This window comes from Pleurodeles waltl, chromosome 2_2 (assembly GCF_031143425.1).
Source record: "Pleurodeles waltl isolate 20211129_DDA chromosome 2_2, aPleWal1.hap1.20221129, whole genome shotgun sequence".
Taxonomy (NCBI): Eukaryota; Metazoa; Chordata; class Amphibia; order Caudata; family Salamandridae; genus Pleurodeles; species Pleurodeles waltl.
Window position 1 is genome coordinate 1,141,307,558 of NC_090439.1, and position 27,644 is coordinate 1,141,335,201.

Below are 27,644 nucleotides of genomic sequence, written 5' to 3' on the forward strand. Positions count from 1 at the left end.
GGAAGCAACCAGAGCCTTACCGTCTCTGTAGTGGCTCGCTAATTTAAAATCAATGTGGAATATTGTATGGGATACAATTCTCAACATTTGGAACAGAAATCCTCAATCTAAAATCTGAATTCCTGCCTTTCACACTCCACATGTGTTTTGCTTTCACTAATGACCGAGCTGACAAAAATCTCTGGAATGCAATTCTTAGTTTAAAGAAGACATTTATTATTACTTAACCACGAGGTTCCTGAGATACGAGATTAGTAGGTTGGAGGCACACGTTTAAAAATAGTCACAGCAATGAAAGGAAAATATATCAAAGTGATTCTCAACTGCAATGTACCCAGAAAATATATATGATTATATTATAGTATAACTGCCAAGCAAAGAATAAAGTCAAAATTCATCACTGTAGGGCCTATCACTGCTCTTCATCTTTCTCATGCCAGCAAGTTGATGACCCCTGTTCAACTGTGAGAAAGAGTTTTTCCACCCTAACAGGAGGTTTGCCAATTGACGTCCACTCCTGACTGAGGTCTCTGAAAATTCCCTTCGCTGCTGCCCAGGGACACCTTTTATAAATTAATTATTTAAAAATGCTGGCTTGTTTAGGTAAACCTTGACAGGAATGCGTCAAAAGCTGACCATCATTTCAAGACACGCCCCTCAAAGTCAGACTGTTTTCTGCACTAAAGAAAAACACCAAAATATGTGCTTCCTTATCATGCTATCGTATTCGGTGAGAGAAAATACGAAAAACACAAGCTTAGTTTGCCATGTGGAAACACACAGCTCATCTGCAATGTCTAACGCCACGATAAAGCCAATAGGCAGCTAAACTGAATACAAAATGTAATCTGCAACTGGTCACCATTGAACAACTAATATGCACAGTGGTGAAACACAAAGTCAATGGTCAAACATACTTATTTTCCCTACATCTCCACCCTCTGACCAATGACTTTTGTATACCTTTCTCTTATTTCAAAGTAAAAAACAAAAACATTATAAGCAAATCAGGTTTGCATTCTATACAGCAACATAATGGAATGATAAAAGCAATCACTGTAAAGCAATGGAAGTGGAATAACGTATTGATCTTATAAAATTTCAAATCAGACACACCTACAATGAAAAGACTGAAGCTTGTATATTCTGATTGGGATAATAACAGATTGAATAGTGTCTCTCATATAGCAAATTGGTGTAGAATTAGATGAAAACATCATAAGTTCTAATCATGAAAAGGTACACGGTCCACCTGAAAGGTTTGCTGGAATCTAAGTGAAAATCAGGTTTCCACATGAAAAACAGACAGCTAACTGGCAATGTTGCTTATTGAAACTGTCAGCAGTCATCAAATAATAAGCCATGAGTTAGTTCCAGTGGAAGAATGTAATCGAACAAGTTGACAGAACATCCATGTATAACTTGAACCGGAAGGCGCCAGTTGCTCAAAAATGGATCCATATGTTTTTTACTTTAATCATTCAGGTTCAGGTTGGAGGTGCGGTCCCGCCCTCGACCCCACACGCAAAGGCCCGAAAGGAGACCATACAGCACACTCATGGTCAGTGGCGAGTCGTAGTAGTATCTTCAAAAGAAAAAAGTATGACTTTTCTTGCAAATAAAATTTTTCATCTGAAATGTGCTCTCCTTTTTCCTTTCCTTGTTTTATAATCAGCAGGACATTATTGGGGCCCTTTGCTATGATTTCTGCAGGTTCTGGAGGGCCATTTGGGGGTTCAACCCCCACCTTAGCACTGAAGTTTTTATCTGCTTCACCATAGCTTCCTTTTTCTTGCACTGCCAGAAGGGCAGGGGCAGACTCCTTCCTTACCAAACCTCCATTCACTGCACTTATGACAAGTTGGGCAATTCTATCTCCAATCTGTATGAGTAAATCGAATTCTCTACTATTTATCACAATAACTTTGATTTCTCCTTGGTAATCTGTATCAGTCACTCCCCCTAAAATCTGAATACCTTTAAGGGCCAACACAGATCTGGAAGTAATCAATCCAAAATGCTCTGGGGGAATCTGTACTCCAACAGAATAAGTGTCCACTACGGTGCAGGAGTATTGACACCCACTACTAATCGGTATTGGCCCAGTGTAATCAATTTGCCATATCTGTCCTGGTAACATTCCTCTCCCCAACTGATCTTTGACTGTGGGACAGATCTCTGTTGTGTGTGCTGACAAATAGGACATTGCAAAATCACAGTTTTCATCAAATCTAGGGGAATGTGCATCCCTCTAATCTCTGCCCACCTGTAAGTGGCTTTTTCTCCCAGCTGTCCACATTTCTGGTGCACCCACTTAGCCATTCCCACCAAGTCAGAATTCTGGGTTGACACTTCTGCCTCTAAACTTTTGTCTTTGATGTCTGCAAGGGAATTGAACCAGCGTTCTAATGAGCCAATGGGACAGTGAGCATCTATGACTTTACTCTGCTCTAACATTTCCCAAATTTCCCGCCACAACTCTTTGCTCCTCACCTCATTTGAATGAATGAACCAGTTAGGTGCAAGCCATGGGGAAAGCCAAACAGCTAATCCATTGGCAGTGAACCAAGAATCAGTGTAAAAATGATACGTCTCAAGCAGCTCTTGCTTTAAAGTCTGACACCCATTGTACAACTCTGCATATTGGCTACTTTCACCTTCTCCTGTGGTAGACAACAACTTTTCAATAACTGGATTGTATAACACTGCTTTCCATTGTCTTTTAGTACTCAAGTATTTCAGTGAATCATTAGGAAAACAAACACGCTTTCTGTCCTCAGGGGACAAGAATTCAATTGGTGCACTTCATTTCACTGGTGACTCTTTTACCTGTGGTACTCCCTGCCCCCCTCCACATCCTGAAAAGGGGCTTGTGACACCTGTTCATTTAGGGCTGCAGTGCCTGTAGGTCCTACTTGAGCCCTGTTTTGTATGTACCAGATCCAGAGTATGAAACTAGCCTCTTGTGCCTGTTCTATACTGTGCAATATAGTTGAACTCATCACCCACTGCATGATTGATATTTCAGATTTAAGAATTACATTATAATTTAATGTCATTTGCTCAGTATTCACTAGAGCCCAATAACAGGTCAAAATCTGTTTTTCAAAAGGAGTACAGCGCTCCTCAAAGTCAGATAGTTTTCTAGTCCAAAGCCCCAGGAGCACCCTTTTCCTCCCCTGTTTCTGCCACATACTCAAGTTGGCATATTGTCCCTGATTTACATGTAAATCAGTGTTTCCCTCTTGCACTGTGCACAAACTTAGTCAGTTGAATTATTTCATTTGCCAAATCAAAAGCACGCAGCTGCTTCTCACTCCCTTCCAACTCATGTTTTTTCCTAGTTACTTTGTACCAAAGGGTTAAGATTTTACTCAGATGAGGGCTATACTGTTTCCAAAAATCAAACATGAAACTCAGTGTCTCTTGCTTAGTGCCAATAGTAAGAAACTCTAAAATCTTTTGTTTTACTTGTAACAACATCTCTCTATGTTCTGGATTCCACTGAATTCCCAGAAACTGCACATTTTGTGACAGTACCTCTGTCTTGTCTGAATAAATTTTACACATTGTACTCTACAAAAGTGGTCTGAATATACCGGTAACATCGTCAACTTCTTGCTCAGTGTAATCTTTAAAAGAATGCACTTCAACTCCTGCCAAAAACTGTGGGCTGCTCTGCGCACGGAGATCTACGCTCTGCTCATGAGGCTCACACTGGCCCCCACCTTTTTTAACCTCCTCATTACTGGAATGTAAAAAGCCAGATTCTCCTGTAACAGCTTTGTAGATTTGAGTTGTATCGTACAATACTTTGTTCTGGCTAATTTGCTCACGTAAATTCTTATTTTCATGTTCTAACTGTTTACATCTCTCATGTATTTTTCTGTAAGCAGACAAAAGTATCCAAACCCTTCTGTCAAGAATAAAAGGGACATCATTTCTTTCAAAATGCACCGTTTCTAAATATGAAAACTTAGAAAGTCCTGATAAACAAGTAAACATGTTTGTCACAGCACCATAAGGCAGTTTACCTTCACATGCATTTTCAAACATGGTCTGCAGTGCTTCCTTTAATTCTCTAAACAGCAAAAACAATTACACTTTTAAATCGTGCACTTCCAATCCCCAATTCCACTCCCAGACTGATGACTGTACGCCAAAATGTTTTGCTTTCACTAATTACCGAGCTGCCAAAAATCTCTGGAATGCGCTTCTTAGTTTAAAGAAGACATTTATTATTACTTCACCCCGAGGTTCCTGAGAGAGGAGATTAGTAGGTTGGAGGCACACGTTTAAAAATAGTCACAGCAATGAAAGGAAAATATATCAAAGTGATTCTCAACTGCAATGTACACAGCAAATATATGTGATTATATTATAGCATAACTGCCAAGCAAAGAATAAAGTCAAAATTAATCACCGTAGGGACTATCACTGCTCTTCATCTTTCTCATGCCAGCAACTTGATGACTCCTGTTCAACTGCGAGAAAGGGTTTTTCCACCCTCACGGGAGGTCAGGCAGTTGACGTCCGCCTCTGACTGAAGTCTCGGAAAATTCCCTTCGCTGCTGCCCAGGGACACCTTTTATAGATTATTTATTCAAAAATGCTGGCTTGTTTAGGTAAACCTTGACTGAAATGTTTTGAAAGCTGGCCACCGTTTCAAGACACGCCCCTCAAAGTCAGACTGTTTTCTGCACTAAAGAAAACACCATAATATGCGCTTCCTTATCGTGTTATCGTATTCGGTGAGAGAAAATACGAAAAACACAAGCTTAGTTTACCATGTGGAAAAACACAGCTCATCTGCAATGTCTCAACTGCAATGTCTAACGCCACGATATAGCCAATAGGCAGCTAAACAGAATACAAAATGTAATGTCTTAACGCCACGATAAAGCCAATAGGCAGCTAAACTGACTACAAAATGTAATCTGCAACTGGTGAACATTGAACAACTAATATGCACAGTGGTGAAACACAGTCAGTGGTCAAATAATACTTATTTTCACTACAATATGGTGATTTTAAAGTCTGCTAAATATAGATAGAAGGCATTTTATCTCACTTTGTCGTAGGGCATGGTAGTGATTTTAGGCAAAAATCCTCAAAATCAATCTCTAATTTCATACATTCTCCCAGTCTATGCAGTATTTTAAAACTTGTAAAATATATGTATATGCACATAGAGAGAATGTTAGTCAAAGCACAATTGTGAGCTAAAAATACGAATTATACAGTAGTGCTCAAGGATTTCGCTCTAATATGCCAGATATCCTCTAGGTACTTTGCCACCATACATACTACAATCCCATGCTGGCTCGTTCTACAAATCCTGAGGGCAGAGTGCCGATCCCTAACGTCCAGGATTTTGCAGAGTGGTCTAATCCATCAAGCCCTCTGTTTTATATATGCAGGAGATATATGCAGGAGATTTTCTCATTGGTCTTGCATCCCATTGGGCAGGAGTCTATTTGGCTTTCATTTTGCTTCCATCTGGAAGTAAGATCACGTAACAGTAAGGATCCAATTCTGAATCTGGTATAAAGTGCACATGCTGAAGGTAATACAGTCAAATCCAAGTACTGTTCAAATTCATAATGACACTTAACTGATAAAAAGCTATCAATCATACTGCCGGATGGGGCTGATGCTAGCTCCGTTAGTTGCAAACTCTACTAATATGCATCCTTCAGTGTCTACATAGCATTCTTTGGTAGATGCAAGAAGTCCAAGCAAAACAAACCCAACCCCAGTTTTAAAAAAAGTGTTTTTTACATATCTACACCACGCAATTTTCTCAAGTTGTGAAACGCCTATCAGAGCGCTTGGCCATGTCCTATATGGGTCTAGAGTATCAGTGGACCAAATCCTAAATCATCAAAGTCAGAAACTCTTTCCAAATTTTCACAGTCTAGCACTATCTTTTCTTTATGTTTTAGATCACCAAAGACCATATATTTAGTTTTATTGGCATTTATTTGTAGGCCATGTTCCCTACAAAACCCAAAAAATTATCAAAGAGCCTAACTAATTCAGAAGCAGTTTGTGATAGCAATGAAGTGTCATCAGCAAACAATAGGCAATGAGGTCTTTACCTCTCCCAAGTTTGGGGCATCGGTTTCGCAATCTTATAAGTAGGGGATACAAGCATTTATGGCGAGTAGAAAGAGTGTGGGGGCCAAGACAGCCCTCTGTCCCCCCTTTCTGTATTGGGAGCTCTCCCGTTAGTTCTACATTTGTTCCCCACCTTATTCTGGCATAGCTCTCAGAGAGTACAGTTCCTGGGTCAACCTTAACAAAGGGCCCGGTACTCCAGCTTTTCTCAAAGTCTCCCATAGTTTATGACGGGGGACCAAATCAAAGGTGGATTTGAGATCTATAAAGGTGACAAAGTCTTCCCGTGTCCATGTCCACCGATTTCCACTTCATTTTGAGAAAGCGGAATACCTGATCCACTGTACTTGTCTTTTGCCTAAAGCCTGCTTGCAAATGACTTAGGGCATTGTTATCCACTATCCAATCCCTGAGCCTACCCAAAACTTGGTAAGAGTATATTTTCTGCAAATTGTCAAGAAGGCTTATTGGTCTATAATTACCGGGACTGACCTGATTCTGTTGAGTTATATTTCCCTGAATGGGAATGAAGTTATCCTTTAATTTTGGCAATGTCAACCTGAAGTATGAGTGCATGAAGGTTGAGTTTGTGAGACTGTTTTTATCAACATAATGCTTCTTGCTGCCTCTTGTTTGGCATCCAAAACTAAGATCTAGTATTTTTTTTTATAAGGAACAGTTTTGAAGTTCAATGCAGCTCTAACTTGTCATGGTTGTAAGAACATCTATTTAGTGACTCTCACCACTGGCATACTATTGTCTAGAAGAACATGGGAATTTACTCCTTAATGTTGTAAAATATCTTCCCAAACTAATTAATATGCACAAGGATGATGAAATGCTCTGATAACGAGAGGGATAATTGTCTTACTCCCAGTATTGGAACTTTCATAGATTCACATGCTTGAGTCATTCCCCATCGTCTAGATGGGAGCCTCTGGTATAAATTACACAAGTAGTGTTAAAATATATTAACAAAAAAAGGCCCTAGGCCTCTTCACTTTAACAGTCTATCAGAGTCATTTTAGGAAAAGGACCAAACTTGAGTATCCACCAATCAGGCAACACCACCCTCTAGAATCCTCCTGCGAGAAGCTCCAGCACCTCAGATTGTCTACCGCACGTTGTGCTAGGGAGTCTCCTCAGAGCTCTGCTCTTTCTTCACACCTTTTCAACAACCTGAGATGACCCCCCTGCACTCCCACAGCAACGCCTGCTGAGAGGATCCTGAGGCTCCCCATGACCGCGACTGTCTGGTAACAAGGAACCTGATGCCTGGACTCCGCACTGCACTTGCAGCCCCTAGGACCGAGAGGAACCAAACTCCAGTGCAGGAGTGACCATCAGGCGGCCTTCTGCCTAGCCCAGTCGGTGGCTGGCCTGAGAAACCCCCCTGTGCCCTTCCTGCATCATCTAAGTGACCCCCAGGCCCCTCCATTGCTTTCAATAGCAAACCCGATGCCTACTTTGCACACTGCACCAGGCCGCCCCTGTGCCGCTGAGGGTGTGTTCTGTCTGCCTGTTTGTGTCGTCACCCCCCCCCCCCAAAACAGTGATCTACAAAACCCCCCTGGTCTGCTCCCCGAGGATGCGGGTGCTTGCCTGCCGGCACACCGGAGCCGGGGCGCCCCTGTTCTCCATGGGCGCCTATGTGTTTTGGGTCCTCCTTTGGCCTCTGCGCCTGGCAGGCCCTGTGTTGCTGGTGCGGTGACTTTGGGGTTGTCTTGAGCCCCCGGCGGTGGGCTGCCTGTTCCTGGGAGACTGAGCTTGTGGGTGCTTTGCTTGCCTCAGAGACTTAACCCTGCTTGCCTCCACCAGGAACTGTTGGTTTTTGTACTGTGTCAGCTTTTGAGGTAGATTGTTGCCATTTTGACCTATATTGTGTGCACTGCTGCTTCGGTTCAGGGTTCCTTACTTGCATGTGTGGAGTGCCTTGCATTTTGTGTATTTATTTCAAATATTGAATCTTGGAGGTTGGCTCTGTATATACTATTTCAAAGTGAGAGATAGTGTGCACAGAGTCCAAGGGTTCCACTTAGAGGTTGATAGTGGCAAAATTAGATAATACTAATGCTCTATTTTGTGGTAGTGTGGTCGAGCAGTAGGCTTATCAGAGGGTAGTGTTAAGCATTTGTTGTACACACACAGGGAATAAATGAGAACACACACTCAGACAACTCCAGGCCAGTGGGTTTTTATATAGAAAAATATTATTTTCTTAATGTATTTCAGAACCACAGGATTCAGAATTTGGGTAAGTACGTGAATTGTAGGGTGCTTAGCATAGGTAAATGTGGAGCTTTGGATTGAGACAGTGGTGTACACGGTTTTGGCAAGAATGGCGGTGAGCTCCTTTAAAGGTGGACACTGCAGGGGTCAACGGTTCCTGGGGGAGGTAACTATTGGTTGGTTTCTCAGGTACGTGGAGCGCTTGCGGGTTCAGTCTCCTGGGCGTGGGCGGCACACCGTTGGGGGTTCAGGTCAGCCCCAAGCACCCAGCGGCACGGGGCCGGTCGGGTGCATCGGTCGAGGTGGTGCCCAGGTAGCATAGGTGCCTGTGGAGAGCAGGGGTGCTCCGGTTCTGGTCTGCTGGCAGGTGCGTGCCTGCATCCTCTGGGAGCAGACATGGGGTGTTTTATACTTTTTATATTTAAGCTTGCTCTGCATATACTATCTCAAAGTGAGAGAGAGTGTGCACAGAGTCCAAGGGTTTCCCTTAGAGGTAAGATAGTGGCAAAATTAGATAATACTAATGCTCTATTTTGTGGTAGTGTGGTCGAGCAGTAGGCTTATCAGAGGGTAGTGTTAAGCATTTGTTGTACACACACAGGGAATAAATGAGAACACACACTCAGACAACTCCAGGCCAGTGGGTTTTTATATAGAAAAATATTATTTTCTTAATGTATTTCAGAACCACAGGATTCAGAATTTGGGTAAGTACGTGAATTGTAGGGTGCTTAGCATAGGTAAATGTGGAGCTTTGGATTGAGACAGTGGTGTACACGGTTTTGGCAAGAATGGCGGTGAGCTCCTTTAAAGGTGGACACTGCAGGGGTCAACGGTTCCTGGGGGAGGTAACTATTGGTTGGTTTCTCAGGTACGTGGAGCGCTTGCGGGTTCAGTCTCCTGGGCGTGGGCGGCACACCGTTGGGGGTTCAGGTCAGCCCCAAGCACCCAGCGGCACGGGGCCGGTCGGGTGCATCGGTCGAGGTGGTGCCCAGGTAGCATAGGTGCCTGTGGAGAGCAGGGGTGCTCCGGTTCTGGTCTGCTGGCAGGTGCGTGCCTGCATCCTCTGGGAGCAGACATGGGGTGTTTTATACTTTTTATATTTAAGCTTGCTCTGCATATACTATCTCAAAGTGAGAGAGAGTGTGCACAGAGTCCAAGGGTTTCCCTTAGAGGTAAGATAGTGGCAAAAAGAGATAATACTAATGCTCTATTTGTGGTAGTGTGGTCGAGCAGTAGGCTTATCAGAGGGTACTGTTAAGCATTTGTTGTACACACACAGGCAATACATGAGGAACACACACTCAAAGACTTAACTCCAGGTCAATAGTTATTATACAGAAAAATATATTTTCTTAATTTATTTTAAGAACCACAGGTTCAAGATTTGCAAGTTATACTTCCAGTGAAAGGTATTTCACTCAGGTATTCTAGGAACTTTGAATAATCACAATAGCATGTACAGTTTTGACAAAAATGGCAATAAGCTATTTTAAAAGTGGACACTAAGTGCAAAAATCAACAGTTCCTGGGGGAGGTAAGTAAATAAGTTCACAGGTAAGTAAAACACTTACAGGGTTTAAAGTTGGGCCCAAGGTAGCCCACCATTGGGGGTTCAAGGCAACCCCAAAGTTACCACACCAGCAGCTCAGGGCCGGTCAGGTGCAGAGGTCATAGAGGTGCCCAAAACACATAGGCTTCAATGGAAACAGGGGTGCCCCGGTTCCAGTCTGCCAGCAAGTAAGTACCCGCGTCCTCAGAGGGCAAACCAGGGGGGTTTTGTAGGGCACTGGGGGGGGGGGGAGGGACAAGCAGGCACAGAACGTACACCCTCAGTGGCACAGGGGCGGCCGGGTGCAGAGTGCAAACAGGCGTCGGGTTTTGTATTGAAAGCAATGGGGAGACCCGGGGGTCTCTTAAACGATGCAAGCACGCACGGGGGCTCCTCGGGGTAGCCACCACCTGGGCTAGGCAGAGGTTCGCCTGGGGGTCGCTTCTGCACTGGAGTTCGGTTCCTCCAGGTCCTAGGGGCTGCGGGTGCAGTGTTGGTTCCAGGCGTTGGGTCCCTTGTTACAGGCAGTCGCGGTCAAGGGGAGCCTCTGGATTTCCTCTGTAGGTGTCGCTGTGGGGGCTCAGGGGAGTCGTCTCTGGTTACTCACTTGCTCGCAGTCGCCTGGTAGTCCTCCCTGAGGTGTTTGTTTTCCGCAGGTCGAGCTGGGGGCGTCGGGTGCAGAGTGGAAAGTGTCACGCTTACGGCGGGAAACGTGAAGTCTTTAAAGTTGCTTCTTTGTTGCAGATTGTTGAACAAGGCCGCTGTTCTCGGGAGTTTCTTGGTCCTTGGTTGCAGGTCAGTCCTCTGAGGCTTCAGAGGTCGCTGGTCCCTGTTGGATGTGTCGCTGTTGCAGTTTTCCTGGAAGTTGGGAGACAGGCCGGTAGGGATGGAGCTAAAGCAGTTGTCGTCTCCGTTTTCACTGCAGGGCTTCAGGTCAGCAGTCCTTCTTCTTGTTAAGGTTGCAGGAATCTAGTTTCCTAGGTTCTGGGGGCCCCTAAATACTGAATTTAGGGGTGTGTTTAGGTCTGGGAGGGCAGTAGCCAATGGCTACTGTCCTTGAGGGTGGCTACACCCTCTTGGTGCTTCCTCCCTGTGGGGAGGGGGGGCACATCCCTAATCCTATTGGGGGAATCCTCCATCCACAAGATGGAGGATTTCTAAAAGTAAGGGTCACCTCAGCTCAGGACACCTTAGGGGCTGTTTTGACTGGTGGGTGACTCCTCCTTGTTTTCCTTCCAGCCTTGCTGCCAAAGTGGGGGCAGTGGCCGGAGGGGCGGGCATCTCCACTAGCTGGGATGCCCTGTGGCGCTGTAACAAAGGGGGTGAGCCATTGAGGCTCACCGCCAGGTGTTACAGTTCCTATAGGGGGAGGTGAGAAGCACCTCCACCCAGTTCAGGCTTTGTTCCTGGCCACAGAGTGACAAAGGCACTCTCCCAATGTGGCCAGCAACATGTCTGGTGTGTGGCAGGCTGGCAGAAACTAGTCAGCCCACACTGGAAGTCGGGTATGTTTTCAGGGGGCATCTCTAAGATGCCCTCCGGGTGTATTTTACAATAAATTGCACCCTGGCATCAGTGTGCATTTATTGTGCTGAGAAGTTTGATACCAAACTTCCCAGTTTTAATTGTAGCCATTATGGTGCTGTGGAGTTAGTGTTTGACAGACTCCCAGACCATATACTCTTCTGGCCACCCTGCACTTACAATGTCTAAAGTTTGGCTTAGACACTGTAGGGGCATAGTGCTCATGCGCATAGGCCCTCACCTGTGGTATAGTGCACCCTGCCTTAGGGCTGTAAGGCCTGCTAGAGGGGTGACTTACCTATGCCACAGGCAGTGTGAGGTTGGCATGGCACTCTGAGGGGTGTGCCATGTCAACTTAGTCATCTAAAGAAGGGAAACAGAGATCTGGGCTTGTAAAGATGGTACCTGGCTGACATTCTGTAGAACCAGACCGTATTCCCCACATCCCTTTTTAGGTCGAGCATAGCAGCTTTTAACAACGCCTACCTCACGGCCATCACTACCACTCGTTTGTGAGCTTGCCCTTCAAAAATCCTTTGATGTTATTGGTAAATGCTTTACGTTTGTCTCTCCTTGGGGAGGTTTTGTTACCGCCTTGGCCATCGCCCCTGTTATATGCCTAGTTGCACTTTTGCCTGTAAGTTTTACTGTGAGTGAACTTCTTTTTCATTTTGTGTGTCTCTTCACGCTGATGCTCATGGCAGCCGTGTCACTGTGAATCGGCTGGCTTATATGAAACTGTTTTACTTTTCATTTTCAATTTATGTGGTAATAAAAGTCCGGTTAGGAGTTTACAACGCTAATAACTCTAATTCGAGCAAATGCGAGACCCATTACATTGTAAATGCTTGTTAGGTTTGCCTCTCACATGCCAACCATGCATTTTCAAGCCTTAGTATTTTTTGCAGAGGAAGGGTGATGTGTCTAAAGCTGGGGTGTTGTGACATTAGGTTCTGCTTGTGAGGCACATTACAGAATTCAAAAGCCTGTGCTTCTCCCACACATATTGGTATTTAAAAATAATATTTTAGACCTTCAAACCCATATCTAATAAACCTCACCACCCCTTCATAAAACATTGGATATATTGACACTGAAACTCTTCCCAGAGCACATAACCATATTTCATGTTTGGCCGTTAATCTAACGATCATTGTGTTCAGCAATCTGTAGTCCTCTTTTGATTTCATTGAACCAATGAGATTAGAACATTTGATGATGATTTGAGGAGGGAAAGCCGAGGTGTTGAGAGATGATACCCTGATTGAAGCTAAGATTTACATATTCCGCATAAATATCTGTAGATCAGCAACCAACTGAGGCACTATCTAGCAAACTATTGCACTCTTCTCTTGAGTACCAGATTTGTAATGCCTTTTGATGCTGAATGGAGGGAAGAGCAGGTTATCTCTAAAACCTCTAAAGAACTATGGGAAATCTGAGCTTGAACGTTGCTAACGGTCATTTGTTTTGCCAGAGATCTGGGGTTTAGTGGGCATTGCTTGGAACAAACTAGGCTTGCATTCTTGGCTGATGATTGTACTACTGAATACCGGCATCAACAATGTTGTGGTGTACTGGTATTGAGGATGGAATGTTGAAAAGTACAAGCTTGTGCTATTTCTAACTGCACATCTATGCACCTTGAAGATATATGTACCGCCTGGGTCCATATATGTGGAGTTAGATATAGAAAATCTGGACTTACCTGTTGATATTTTGTTTTTGATATTCTGTCCCATCAATGTTTTGATTCAATATTCAGGGGCCACTCCTTGGCTTCAGAGTGCTAGGTGTAAAGTATTTGTACCAACACACACAGTAACTTAATGAAAACACTACAAAATGACACAACACAGGTTTAGAAAAATAGAAAATATTTATCTAAACAAAACAAGACCAAAACGACAAAAATCCAGAATACACAAGTCAAGTTATCAATTAAAAACCAAAAAAGAGTCTTCAGGTAGTTTTAAACATAACGCTAACGCTGTTAGCGCGAGAATGTACCTGGGTGCATCAAAAACAAAACCTGCACAGGCGAGTGTGCGTCAAAAAGGGCTTGCGATACGTCGATTTCACTCACGAGCAAGACCTTGCGTCGTTTCTTCTTCGGTCGAATCGGTGTGCGTCATTTCTTCTCTCTGCGGGAGAGCGATGCGTCGATTGGGTCCGCACTCTCGGGTCCGGGCAGGCCTTGCATCTTTTTTGCACACCCAGGGATGGTTGCGTCAGAAATTCAGTTGCCCAATGATCCGAAAACCACACAGCGCGGGTTGCGATCTCGCCAGCCTCCGTCAGCGATGCTGCGCATTGTTTCTCCAGCCACGGGCGTCAATCTTCCGGTTGCGTTTCAGGCAACTGTCGATTTTCAGCCGCGAAGCCGGCGGCGCACCGATTTTTCAGCTGCAGATCACAGTCGTGTTGATCTTTTCCCGGCACGGCGGTCGTTGCGTGGATTTCTCACTCTTGGCCTGCTAGCTTCTCCTTTCAGGGTCCCAGGAACTGGATGGGCACCACTTGGCAGAGTAGGAGTCTCAGCAGAGGCTCCAGGTGCTGGCAGAGAGAAGTCTTTGCTGTTCCTGAGACTTCAAACAACAGGAGGCAAGCTCTAAATCAAGCCCTTGGAGAGTTCTTCACAAGAAGGAAGGCAACACAAAGTCCAGTCTATGTCCTCTAGCACAGGCAGAAGCAGCAACTGCATGATAGCTCCACAAAGCACAGTCACAGGCAGGGCAGCTCTTCTTCCTCTGCTCTTCAGCTCTTCACCAGGCAGAGGTTCCTCTTGGTTTCCAGAAGTGTTCTAAAGTCCGTGGTTTTGGGTGCCCTTCTTATACCCACTTTGCCCTTTGAAGTAGGCTTACTTCAAAGGAAAGTCTCTCTTGTTTTAGAAATCCTACCATGGCCAGGCCCCAGACACACACCAGGGGGTTGGAGACTGCATTGTGTGAAGGCAGGCACAGCCCCTTCAGGTGTGAGTGACCACTCTTCCCCTCCCTCCTAGCATAGATGGTTCATCAGGACATGCAGGCTACACCCCGCTCCCTTTGTGTTCTGTCTAGTGGGAGGTCCAGCCAGCCCAACTGTCAAACTGACCCAGACAGGGAATCTACAAACAGGCAGAGTCACAGAAATGGTTTAAGCAAGGAAATGCTCACTTTCTCAAAGTGTCATTTTCAAACACACAATCTTAAAATCAACTTTACTAAAATATGTATTTTTAAATTGTGAGCTCAGAGGCCCCACACTCCACATGTCTTTCCTCTCCCAAAGGGAAACTACACTTTATTCATATTTAAAGGTAGCCCCCATGTTAACCTATTGAGAGGGACAGTAGTGAAAAACGAATTTGGCAGTATTTCACTGTCCGAACATATAAAAAACACATTACTATATGTCCTACCTTAACCATACACTGCACCCTGCCCTTGGGGCTGCCTAGGGCCTACCTTAGGAGTGCCTTACATGTAAGAAAAGGGAAGGTTTAGGCCTGGCTAGTGGGTACACTTGCCAAGTCGAATTTGCAGTTTAAAACTGCACACACAGACACTGCAGGGGCAGGTCTGAGACATGATTACAGGGCTACTAATGTGGGTGGCACAACCAGTGCTGCAGGCCCACTAGTAGCTTTTGATTTACAAACCCTGGGCACCTCTAGTGCACTGTACTAGAGACTTACTAGTAAATCAAATATGCCAATCATGGATGAACCAATTACATACACATTTTGTATAGGAGCACTAGCACTTTAGCAGTGGTTAGCAGTGGTAAAGTGCACTGAGTAACGAAAACAGCAAAATCAGAGTCCAACACACATTAACAACCTGGGAAACAGAGGCAAAAAGTTAAGGGAGACCACGCCAAGGATCAAAAGTCTAACAAATAATCACACATTATTACCTCCCTATCACTACTTTTCCTTCTTTTAGAAGCCTAGCACCAACAACATGCAATATACTATTGCTCTACCCTGGGTTATACTAGCATGTTGACGAATACCAAATCACCCACTGAGCTCTGTCCTCATTTCAGTACTGTTCTGACTTTTTGTCTTCCTGGATCCTCTTTCCAACAGTCCTGCCTTCTCACCACTGTGAGGCCTTATTATGGTGGCATAAAGTGCTGTACAAGTGTGCAAGCAAAATAGCTTAATGTAACCACCCCAGACATTTGTGATGACCAGACAAAATATGGTGGGCAGTAGTGCCAAGGAGGTACTCACCCTCTGTCTTGTAGGACCGGGGCTTTCGAGGTGTGTATCCGCCCATATGCCCTCATTACAAGTTGGCCATTAAACTCCATTATGTGCAACATCTGAGTGCATCATCCACATTGCATATTAGTTGGCCGGACTCTCTACCGTTCTTCTGTATGTGAGTAGTAGCAGATGTCCAACAATAATCCAAAACACGACTTGCATAAAATGTCCATCCCCTCCGCCCCCATCCAATTCCAACAAAAGCATAAAGTGCAAATCAACTGATTTGATTTTGACTTTTCACATGTCCTATTCTGTTTTGCTGTTATTCACACTCAAAGGGGTGCTACAAGTGATTCCCTTTTTTTTACAACATTTAACTGGGAACTTGAGTGGTCATTAGTAACAAACAATTATTGGAGTTTCTCTCTGGCCCCATATTCTCCCTGATTTAATGCAAGAGATAGGAGCTGCACTCAGGGTTGGACTAGCCTATATGGCAATCAGACAGTGCCCAATGGGCTGGTCTGGCATGAAACTCTTTGTGCTTGGTTTTGGCAGTTTGTGGGCTTGAATTAGAGTCTACTAGGCCCGTTTTGTCTGATGATTTCCCTGATATTGAAACATTGTTTGCAGTATGCACAAATCCATGCAGTGTTACATATCTTGCAAAACAGTTATACAGCATTTCTTTACAATTTCAAAACGTCCACAAATTGCGAACACAGGGCACTTTTTAGCTATCTTATTCACTAACGGGGGCTACTTTTATTTTTGTGCCCAGGCCTATTTTCTGTCCAGTCTGACCCTGGTTGCAGTGTTGCTTTGTTTTTCTTGTGCTGCTGTCTGCTCCCTGCCAATTCCATACCCACTTACATTCATCCACCAACATATACCATCATCGTTCAAGCTCACAATATACCCCTCCCTCAGCCAATTGTCCTAGCACCCATAAAGTGTCCCTTCCTGCACAAAAGCAATCTTACTCTACAATGCAGGCACCCTTCCATCATAGTGCACGGGGGCATGCATTGGTGCTAGGCACAGTTTGTGCTCCAGCGCAGGGGAAAGAACATAAATACATCTTCAAAAAAGATCGAATATCATCCACTCGCCCCCCTTCTCATCTGAACCCTACCTCACAAAAGCAGGGGTCCCCCAAGGGTCAATCATCTCACCTTTGCTTTTCAACATCTACATGATACCTTTACCAGAACTGATCAATGATTTCCATCTCACATGCTACAACTATGTAGATGACACACAAATACTACTTAAATTAGAATGCCCCAAAAACATTGAAAACTCACAAATCTTCAGTTGCCTCAGAGCCATTGATCAGTGGATGACCTGGAGCCATCTCAAACTAAATACCTCCAAAACAGAAATACTCATATGTGGTGACTGGAAAAATTATGACCCTCTGTGCGTCTGGCCTGACGATCTCGGACCACCTCCTCAATTATCCAAGGAAGTTAAAAACCTATGAATCACCATGGATTCCAAGTTAACTATGAATGACCAAGTGGACAAATTAGCATGAACAAGCTTCATCACCTTGAGAACTTTACGACGCATCTTCCCCCACCTCGGATTTCCACTCAAGGTGCAAGCTACTATCTTGCTTGTACTATCCAAACTGGATTATGCCAATGGCCTCTACCATGGATCATCTCTATCTGTTATGAAAAAACTACAACATATCCAGAATTCCGCAGCCAGGCTACTATTATATGTAAAGCTGCAAGCCCACATCTCCCCTGCCTTGAGAGCACTACACTGGTTACCCGTTGCCAGAAGATACACTTTCAAGCTGCTTTGTATCACCCACAAAGCTATACATGGAACAGGACCGCTTTTTATCAGAAGAAAATTACCAAATACATCCAACAAAGAAACCTCCGCTCAAGATTGGCACCCCGCCTTAGAACAGCACCATACAAGAAAAATACTATAGGTGGGACATCCTTTCTCCGTCCAAGCAGCCAAACTATGGAATTCATTACCCCCAACTATAAGAGCCACAGACAACTTTCTTGTCTTCAGAAAACTACTCAAGAGTTGGCTCTTTCCTTCATAACCACCATATTCAAACAACTATGAACTGTATATGCCTATGTTGATAAATATGTTTTCAGATTTTGTGTATTTCTATTTATTTATAGTTTCTTTAGAAAATATGTATCACTACTATGTCATAACAATAAAATACACACACACTCTTTAAACCTGTTTGACTAAGTATTTTTTAACCATGGTTACTCCAGTATTGGAACTTTCATAGATTCACATGCTTGAATCATTCCCCGTCGTCGAGATGGGAGTCCCGGTATAATTTTCATAAGTAATGTTGAAACATATTGAAGAGAAAAAGGCCCTAGGCCTCTTCAATTTGACAGTCTATCAGAGTCATTTTGTGAAAAAGGACCAAACTTGATCCTCCACCAATCAGGCGACAGCACCCTTCAGAACCTCCTGAGAGAAGCTCTAGCACCTCAGATTTTCTACTGCACGTCGTGTTAGGGAGTCTCTTCAGAGCTTTGCTCTGTTTTCACACCTTTATTCAGCTCTTTTTCTCTCAGAGAAACTCATTTATTTGGATTTGTCAGCTATTTTTCAACTATGTCTGACAAGGAAAAGAAAAGTCTCTTTAGAGACTGCATGACTTGTGGGAAGAAAAGACTTCATTCTGAAGATCCTCATCAAGATTGCATTTACTGCCTCTATCCAGATCATTCAGCCAAGGACTGTAAGATTTGCCGTACTTTTTCTTCTAAGACCTTAAAGGATAGAGAAGGCAGATTATTAATATGGCTGGAGAAACTGAAACATAGGAAGGATCCAGTTTCTGATTCTGAGAGTGAGGAATCATCAACATCCAAGAGATCAACTAAAAGGGCAAGATCACGCTCTAGATCTCCCTCACAAACCTCAAGGAAAGCCCTCAAAAAGACTGCCTCAGGGTCTTATAAGGGTCGCAGCCCATCTTCTTCCCCAACTAAACTCTCAAGTAAGGAGGGGAAAAGACATTCTTCCAGTTCTGAGAGGCACAGGAAATCCTCATCTGTTCCACCATCTGTGCCTTTCAAAAAGCCATCTTCTGTGACTGGAAAAAAGGCCTCGTCGACGGATTCCCCGTCGACGGCACCGTCGGTGGGCGCATTGCCGACGACTCCAGCTACTTTAGGTGTTCCATCGTCCACGGCTCCGTCGGCGACATCGTCGATGACTACACCGTCGACGAGAACTACAACGACGACTTCAGCGTCGACGACCGTCTATACCTCGTCATCGGCGCTGATGTCAGTTTCCGCTTTACCGTCCACGACGACTTCGTCGACGGTAGACTCGTCGGCGAAGCTTGCGGCTATTAAAATAACAGTGCGTCCAGCGTCGACGGCACCGTCTACGACAAAGTCAGTTTACACGTCGTCGACGAGATCGTCCCGTCGTCGAGGGAAAAATATCAAAAAAGAACAGAAAAATTAACTCCAACCAACACTTCACCTAGTAAGGTATCCTCCCTGGTACCAGTACATCTTTTGGAGGGAGATGAAGATGAAGATGGGCCTTTTGGAACAGCCCACAGCCCCTCTGAATTGAATGTAAAATATCAGGAAGAGGAGGAATATGAGGAAGCTTATGATCCCCAGGCTTCTTTGGAACATCAGCAGTATCAACAGGGAATGTATATCCCTTCCGACCTGCTTACTGGCCTTAGAGCCATGTTGGTGGACTATAACAGAAGGTTTCCTCCACAAGGAGAACAGCCTCATCCATCGCCCATTTCTGGTCCTTCTACTCCACATCAAAGACCAACGTCTTCGCATCTCACAGATGTGGCCACCCCAGACATGACAATTCCCCAAGACACTGACATTTCAGAAGGAGATCAAGAAGAAGGAGAGCTCATAGATACTCACTCAGAGTGGGACAAGTATATTATTCCTGCTCCACCTTCTCCTTCTCATTCGAAGGTGGAGTCCCCACCTGAGGACATTGGAGGTTTTCACAATCTCTTAGAGAGGGCAGCCAAGCGTTTTGCATTACCGCTACCTACGAAGCAAACAGATTGTTTTCTTTATGATTTTAAAGAGCCCTTCCAGAAGTCTGTGCGCTCCATCCCGATGGTCAACTACTTGTGGAAAGAAGGCCTTAAAGTCATGACTAATCCAGCAACAGTCACAGCAGTTTTACCACGTCTGGATAAGAAATACAAAGCTCCTGATGATGCCCCAACATGCTTGACAGGCCATCCTCCTCCAGATTCGGTAGTAGCTCAAGCGGCTCAAAGAAGATCAAAGAATCCTTCTGCTCCGATTTCTGCGCCCCCAGATAAGGAGGGTAGAAGGCTAGATAACATAGGAAAAAGATTCTCTTCTATGGCCAGCTTAGTGCTTAGAGCTGCCAACTCCTTGGCTATTTTGTCTCGATACGACAGACAGCTTTGGGCGGATATTGCACCTTTCATTAATCAACTGCCGGAAGATGTAAAATCAGAGGCAAATAAGACTGTGCAAGAGGGTCAACGCACGTCTGCAGAGCTTATAGACTGTGCAATGGATATAGCGACCACTGCTTTCAGACAGCTTGCAGGTGCTGCTGTACTAAGAAGACAGGGCTGGCTCAAAGCCACCTCATTTCGTCCAGAAGTCCAGAATAAGATCCTAGACTTACCCTTTGATGGCCAAGCGTTATTTGGCAAACATGTGGACGAAGCCCTACAGTCAATTAAAACGGACACGGACACTGCAAGGTCACTAGGGACCCTGCAATATCGGAAATCGTCCTTTCGTCCTAGGGGGCGCGGCCAGCCCTTTTACAGAGGGGGATATCAACAACAGAGATACTCTTCCTATCCATCATCTTCACAACAATTTCGACCATACTATTCCCAAAGACAACTGACTCAACCAGCCTATAATAGACCGGCAGGCCGTGGACGCTCAACCCGCCCTGCTAAAGACTCAGCTCGTAGAACCTGATGTTTTCGAGGCGCCGGCTACGCCCAATCTTCCTCCTGTCACCCTGGGCGGAAGAATTTCCTTATTTCTCAGTCAATGGCAGACCATTACGTCAGACAAGTGGGTCCTACAATTAGTGGAACGGGCCATACTTTAGAATTTGTCCAGAAACCTCCCTCCAACCCTCCCCGCAGGACTCCTTCAAGATACCCTCAACAACTCAAAGAAGAGGTCTACAAGCTCCTTCTCAAGGGAGCTATAGAGAAGGTGCCTCGGGATCAACGAGGAACAGGATTTTATTCCAGGTTCTTCATAATTCGAAAAAAGCGGAAGGATTGGAGACCGATCCTCGATTTAAGGCAACCAAATGTATACCTAAAGAAGCAATCGTTTAGAATGATCAGCCTGCAAGACGTCCTTCTGCGTCTCAATCAAAGAGATTTTATGTCATCGCTAGACCTCAAGGACGCATACTTCCACATACCAATCCACCCTGCCCACAGAAAGTATTTGAGATTTACCGTAGCCGGGAGCCATTATCAATATTGCGTCCTTCCCTTTGGGCTCAAATCAGCCCCAAGAATATTTACCAAATGCCTAGCACCAGTGGCAGCCTTTCTCAGAAGAAGAAAGCACCAGGTCTTTCCATACTTAGACGACTGGTTAATAAAGGCAAAGACTTACACAGGAGCACACAAGTCAACAAGAAAGTGCGTTTCCTTGCTGACCAATCTCGGATTCACGATCAACTGGGAGAAGTCCAACCCTCTACCAGGCCGCAGTATTACTTTTCTGTGAGCAAAACTGAACACGGAATCCCGCATCGCATGTCCCACTTTAGAGAGACAACAAAGGTTATTAACCCTAGGGACTTTCATACACAAAAGACGAAAGGTTACAGTCCGTCTCTTCAAATCACTATTGGGCATGATGTCTTCATGCATACCTCTATGTCGGCTGAAAATGCGCCCCTTGCAGGAGCAGCTAAACCGTCAATGGCTTCAAGTATCAGGAACTTTCGAAGACCAGATAAAAATTACTCTGATAATGATCAAAACCCTCAAGTGGTGGTCTAAAAAGCATCATCTCTCAATCGGTCTCTCGTTTCTTCAACAGCCAGCTCCGTGGACCATAACAACAGATGCCTCACTGGAAGGCTGGGGCGCAGTATTACAGGACCTGAAAATAAGTGGCAAATGGCCAACTCATCTGGCATCAAGGCATATCAATTGGCTAGAACTCAGGGCAGTGCACCTCGCCTTACAAGCGTTTCTCCCAAGAATCTATGGATTGCGAGTGGTGATAAGAACGGACAACACCACTACGATGCACTATCTCAACAAACAAGGAGGTACAAGATCTCTCACCCTCTCCAGGGAAGCCCAAGCGATCTGGAACTGGGCCTCGCAGCAAGGCGTCACACTATCGGCAGTGCACTTGCCGGGAATAAACAACAAGGCAGCAGATGCACTCAGCAGGCAGAAATCGGACTGCCACGAGTGGGAACTAGACCAGACGGTACTCACCCAGATTTTTTCCCAGTGGGGAACACCAACAGTGGATCTGTTTGCGAAGAAGGACAATGCCAAATGCCAGTTCTTCGCAAGTTGGCATCACCAAAAGGGATCTTGGGGGAATTGTAGGAGGCTGGACTGGCTTGTAGTGAGTACCAAGGGGTACTTGCACCTTGCACCAGGCCCAGTTATCCCTTATTAGTGTATAGGGTGTCTAGCAGCTTAGGCTGATAGACAATGGTAGCTTAGCAGAGCAGCTCAGGCTGAACTAGGAGACGTGTGAAGCTACTACAGTACCACAAGTGTCACTTGCACAATATCATAAGAAAACACAATACACAGTTATACTAAAAATAAAGGTACTTTATTTTTATGACAATATGCCAAAGTATCTTAGAGTGTACCCTCAGTGAGAGGATAGGAAATATACACAAGATATATGTACACAAAACTAAAAATATGCAGTATAGTCTTAGAAAACAGTGCAAACAATGTATAGTTACAATAGGATGCAATGGGGACACATAGGGATAGGGGCAACACAAACCATATACTCCAAAAGTGGAATGCGAACCACGAATGGACCCCAAACCTATGTGACCTTGTAGAGGGTCGCTGGGACTATTAGAAAATAGTGAGAGTTAGAAAAATAACCCTCCCCAAGACCCTGAAAAGTGAGTGCAAAGTGCACTGAAGTTCCCCCAAAGACAAAGAAGTCGTGATAGAGGAATAATGCAGGAAAGACACAACCCAACAATGCAACAACGATGGATTTCCAATCTAGGGTACCTGTGGAACAAGGGGACCAAGTCCAAAAGTCACAAGCAAGTCGGAGATGGGCATATGCCCAGGAAATGCCAGCTGTGGGTGCAAAGAAGCTTCTACTGGACAGAAGAAGCTGAGGTCTCTGCAGGAACGAAAAGGACTAGAGACTTCCCCTTTGGTGGACGGATCCCTCTCGCCGTGGAGAGTCGTGCAGAAGTGTTTTCCTGCCGAAAGAACGCCAACAAGCCTTGCTAGCTGCAAATCGTGCAGTTAGCGTTTTTGGACGCTGCTGTGGCCTAGGAGGGACCAGGAGGTCGCAAATTGGACCAGGAGGTAGAGGGGACGTCGAGCAAGACAAGGAGCCCTCTCAGCAGCAGGTAGCACCCGGAGAAGTGCCAGAAACAGGCACTACAAGGATGCATGAAACGGTGCTCACCCGAAGTTACACAAAGGAGTCCCACGTCGCCGGAGACCAACTTAGAAAGTCGTGCAATGCAGGTTAGAGTGCCGTGGACCCAGGCTTGGCTGTGCACAAAGGGTTTCCGCCGGAAGTGCACATCGGCCGGAGTAGCTGCAAAAGTCGCGGTTCCCAGCAATGCAGTCTAGCGAGGTGAGGCAAGGACTTACCTCCACCAAACTTGGACTGAAGAGTCACTGGACTGTGGGAGTCACTTGGACAGAGTTGCTGGATTCGAGGGACCTCGCTCGTCGTGCTGAGAGGAGACCCAAGGGACCGGTAATGCAGCTTTTTGGTGCCTGCGGTTGCAGGGGGAAGATTCCGTCGACCCACGGGAGATTTCTTCGGAGCTTCTAGTGCAGAGAGGAGGCAGACTACCCCCACAGCATGCACCACCAGGAAAACAGTCGAGAAGGCGGCAGGATCAGCGTTACAGAGTTGCAGTAGTCGTCTTAGCTACTTTGTTGCAGTTTTGCAGGCTTCCAGCGCAGTCAGCAGTCGATTCCTTGGCAAAAGGTGAAGAGAGAGATGCAGAGGAACTCTGATGAGCTCTTGCATTCGTTATCTAAAGTTTCCCCAGAGACAGAGACCCTAAATAGCCAGAAAAGAGGGTTTGGCTACTTAGGAGAGAGGATAGGCTAGCAACACCTGAAGGAGCCTATCAGAAGGAGTCTCTGACGTCACCTGGTGGCACTGGCCACTCAGAGCAGTCCAGTGTGCCAGCAGCACCTCTGTTTCCAAGATGGCAGAGGTCTGGAGCACACTGGAGGAGCTCTGGACACCTCCCAGGGGAGGTGCAGGTCAGGGGAGTGGTCACTCCCCTTTCCTTTGTCCAGTTTCGCGCCAGAGCAGGGCTAAGGGGTCCCTGAACCGGTGTAGACTGGCTTATGCAGAAATGGGCACCAAATGTGCCCATGAAAGCATTTCCAGAGGCTGGGGGAGGCCACTCCTCCCCTGCCTTCACACCATTTTCCAGAGGAAGTCCTTTGTTCTGCCATCCTGGGACAAGCCTGGCTTGACCCCAGGGGGGCAGAAACCTGTCTGAGGGGTTGGCAGCAGCTGCAGTGAAACCCCAGGAAAGGCAGTTTGGCAGTACCAGGGTCTGTGCTACAGACCACTGGGATCATGGGATTGTGCCAACTATGCCAGGATGGCATAGAGGGGGCAATTCCATGATCATAGACATGTTACATGGCCATATTCGGAGCTACCATTGTGAAGCTACATATAGGTAGTGACCTATATGTAGTGCACGCGTGTAATGGTGTCCCCGCACATACAAAGTCAGGGGAATTGGCCCTGAACAATGTGGGGGCACCTTGGCTAGTGCCAGGGTGCCCTCACACTAAGTAACTTTGCCCCTAACCTTTACCAGGTAAAGGTTAGACATATAGGTGACTTATAAGTTACTTAAGTGCAGTGTAAAATGGCTGTGAAATAACGTGGACGTTATTTCACTCAGGCTGCAGTGGCAGGCCTGTGTAAGAATTGTCAGAGCTCCCTATGGGTGGCAAAAGAAATGCTGCAGCCCATAGGGATCTCCTGGAACCCCAATACCCTGGGTACCTCAGTACCATATACTAGGGAATTATAAGGGTGTTCCAGTAAGCCAATGTAAATTGGTAAAATTGGTCACTAGCCTGTTAGTGACAATTTGAAAGAAATGAGAGAGCATAACCACTGAGGTTCTGGTTAGCAGAGCCTCTGTGAGACAGTTAGTCACTACACAGGTAACACATTCAGGCACACTTATGAGCACTGGCGTATCTCTTAGAGTTAGCTCGATCTGGCCTAGCACACTCGTCCATTAAAGTTCATGTAGCAGCCATAGCTGCATACAGACGTTCAGATGACACTCCCTCGCTCTTCTCTTCTCGGCTGATTAAGAGATTTCTAAAGGGGCTGTTCAGGGTTTACCCTCCTTTCAGACCTCCACCTCCTTCGTGGAACCTGAACATTGTTTTGGCACAACTGATGAAGCATCCTTTTGAACCGATCCACCGTGCTTCCCTCAAACATTTATCGTGGAAGGTTGCCTTATTGATAGCTCTTACATCAGCTAGACGGGTCAGTGAGGTACAAGCGTTCTCCATCCAAGAGCCATTCCTACAGTTTAAACAAGATAGACTACTAATGCGCACTAACCCGCATTTTATTCCAAAGGTTCCGTCAGACTTTCACATTAATGAACCTTTGGTCTTCAAGTCTTTTTTTCCCTCATCCGTCTACTCCAGCGGAGAGAGCATTACACTCTCTAGACGTGAAAAGATGCGTTCAATTTTATTTGGACAGGACAAGAGCTTTTCGGCGCTCTAATCAGCTATTTGTGGCGTACAGTGCCCCTAGGAAGGGGTACCCACTATCCAAGCAGAGTATTTCAAGATGGATCGCCTCTGCTATTCGCTTCTGCCACCAGGCAGCGGGCAAACCTTTGCAGTCATCTGTGCATGCTCACTCGACGAGAAAAGTCTAATCGTCAGCGGCACTGTTTGCCGGAGTGCCACTACAAGACATATGTAGGGCAGCAACATGGAAGAGCTGTCATACCTTTACTAAGCACTATTGCTTGGAGTCCCTCTTGCACGGAGAGGTAGCAGTGGTCCAAGCGGTTTTCAGGAATCTCTTCAGGTGAAGGTGAGCCATTTCTCCTCCATCCCTCCATCCTAGAAAAGGTATACACATTGAAAAAAAAAAAAGAAATGTATCTAAAGATAATAGAACACTATCATAATCCCATAAGTAAGCGGGTTATCAGATATTGATCAGGTTACATTAGTGTCTTATGTTTTAATACTGGTTTGTTATTTAAATTTCATCATGTATCTTCACAGGAATATCCCTATTTATAATAGAGATAAAAGGATACTTATATTTATGTATATATACTGTACGTGTGTATAGATAGATGTGTATTTATGTATATATAGATATATATGTAGGGACATATGTCAGTACACTTATATACTTCATCAATTTATACATGATGATGATAAGGCTTTGTGGTCTGAGATAACCTGTTTATTAAAGGGGTTGTCATTTTACAATGTGCATAGTTATTGCTTTCTACTCTGATTCAAGCATGTGAATCTATGAAAGTTCCAATACTGGAGTAAGAAAATAAGTTACTTACCTGTAACTGTAGTTCTCCAGTATTGGAATCTTTCATAGATTCACATGCGACCCACCCACCTCCCCGGAGAAGCTCACTTCACCTCTTTCTTTCTAGTAGTACATATACTCATTGTAATATACGCACTTGTGCGTGGAAAATCTGAGGTGCTAGAGCTTCTCTCAGGAGGTTCTGAAGGGTGCTGTCGCCTGATTGGTGGAGGATCAAGTTTGGTCCTTTTTCACAAAATGACTCTGATAGACTGTCAAATTGAAGAGGCCTAGGTCTTTTTTCTCTTCAATATGTTTTAACATTACTTATGAAAATCATACCGGGACTCCCATCTCGACGACGGGGAATGATTCAAGCATGTGAATCTATGAAAGATTCCAATACTGGAGAACTACAGTTACAGGTAAGTAACTTATTTTCTTCTAATTATGTGTTGTATGTGCATATGTGTGTGTATTCATTCGTGTGTGTGTGTGTACATATGTATGTATGTGTATATGTTGTTTCTGTGCTTGGCATGTTTCGTTGATCATTGCATGGCACCTGGGCGGGTTGTTATACTAGATATCTATGAATTCCTGCTCTCATCTTATCACACTTATCTACACATCATCATATGTCATGTCTCTATCAAACTATCCTCCATTCTCACTCTGACTCATCCCAAATCCCTTCTACTACTTTAATCTCCTAAATAACTCTGCCTAAGCTCTTCCCTCCGCTTCCACATCTAACTCACCAAACCTCACTCTACTACTGTGACCTCCCACACAACCCTACTAAATTCTCCCGCATTTATCTCGCCCTGCTACTATGCTCTACCTAACCCTTCCACATACTCTTCCCTCCTCCACCCCCCTTTACTCATCCCAAGCCTTTGGGTTGTGTAAATGAAGGATATACTCCCAATTAACACTTCTGGATTTCTTTCCTCCTCCACCCCTCCATTACTCCAGTCAATCTAACTAACAAACTCTCATATCTGCGGCTCAAAATAACTCATAATAATACTAAAACTGTACTCATTATTTCCCGATACTAATCCATCACTAATTCTTGTTGGGTTCCAGAGTAGCGTGCTACTCATCGAAAAGCGCTTCGACGCCTCGTCAGGGGTAGTAAGCGCTATATAAATACGATTACAATTACAATCACAATTTTCTCTCAGAAAAATTTATCTGACTTGATTGATAGACTATT

The 27,644-nt window shown here is 45.0% G+C and overlaps 1 protein-coding gene across 9 annotated transcripts in view; it reads left to right on the forward strand.

Annotated features, from left to right (window-relative positions):
- NUGGC (nuclear GTPase, germinal center associated) overlaps nt 1-27,644 on the forward strand; it is a 1,501,499-nt gene that overhangs the window by 668,708 nt on the left and 805,147 nt on the right. The gene's annotated exons all lie outside the window — the stretch shown is intronic.